Below are 1293 nucleotides of genomic sequence, written 5' to 3' on the forward strand. Positions count from 1 at the left end.
CTGATGTTCAGGTGTATATCAGTATGTAGTGTCTCTACTTTAAAGAGTCCTCTCCTGCTGATGTTCAGGTGTATATCAGTATGTAGTGTCTCTACTTTAAAGAGTCCTCTCCTGCTGATGTTCAGGTGTATATCAGTATTTAGTGTCTCTACTTTAAAGAGTCCTCTCCTGCTGATGTTCAGGTGTATATCAGTATGTAGTGTCTCTACTTTAAAGAGTCCTCTCCTGCTGATGTTCAGGTGTATATCAGTATGTAGTGTCTCTACTTTAAAGAGTCCTCTCCTGCTGATGTTCAGGTGTATATCAGTATGTAGTGTCTCTACTTTAAAGAGTCCTCTCCTGCTGATGTTCAGGTGTATATCAGTATGTAGTGTCTCTACTTTAAAGAGTCCTCTCCTGCTGATGTTCAGGTGTATATCAGTATTTAGTGTCTCTACTTTAAAGAGTCCTCTCCTGCTGATGTTCCAGGTGTATATCAGTATGTAGTGTCTCTACTTTAAAGAGTCCTCTCCTGCTGATGTTCAGGTGTATATCAGTATGTAGTGTCTCTACTTTAAAGAGTCCTCTCCTGCTGATGTTCAGGTGTATATCAGTATGTAGTGTCTCTACTTTAAAGAGTCCTCTCCTGCTGATGTTCAGGTGTATATCAGTATGTAGTGTCTCTACTTTAAAGAGTCCTCTCCTGCTGATGTTCAGGTGTATATCAGTATGTAGTGTCTCTACTTTAAAGAGTCCTCTCCTGCTGATGTTCAGGTGTATATCAGTATGTAGTGTCTACTTTAAAGAGTCCTCTCCTGCTGATGTTCAGGTGTATATCAGTATGTAGTGTCTCTACTTTAAAGAGTCCTCTCCTGCTGATGTTCAGGTGTATATCAGTATGTAGTGTCTCTACTTTAAAGAGTCCTCTCCTGCTGATGTTCAGGTGTATATCAGTATTTAGTGTCTCTACTTTAAAGAGTCCTCTCCTGCTGATGTCCAGGTGTATATCAGTATGTAGTGTCTCTACTTTAAAGAGTCCTCTCCTGCTGATGTTCAGGTGTATATCAGTATGTAGTGTCTCTACTTTAAAGAGTCCTCTCCTGCTGATGTTCAGGTGTATATCAGTATTTAGTGTCTCTACTTTAAAGAGTCCTCTCCTGCTGATGTTCAGGTGTATATCAGTATGTAGTGTCTCTACTTTAAAGAGTCCTCTCCTGCTGATGTTCAGGTGTATATCAGTATGTAGTGTCTCTACTTTAAAGAGTCCTCTCCTGCTGATGTTCAGGTGTATATCAGTATTGTAGTGTCTCTACT

The sequence above is a fragment of the Notothenia rossii genome (genome assembly GCF_949606895.1).
Source record: "Notothenia rossii genome assembly, chromosome: 6".
Classification (NCBI taxonomy): Eukaryota; Metazoa; Chordata; class Actinopteri; order Perciformes; family Nototheniidae; genus Notothenia; species Notothenia rossii.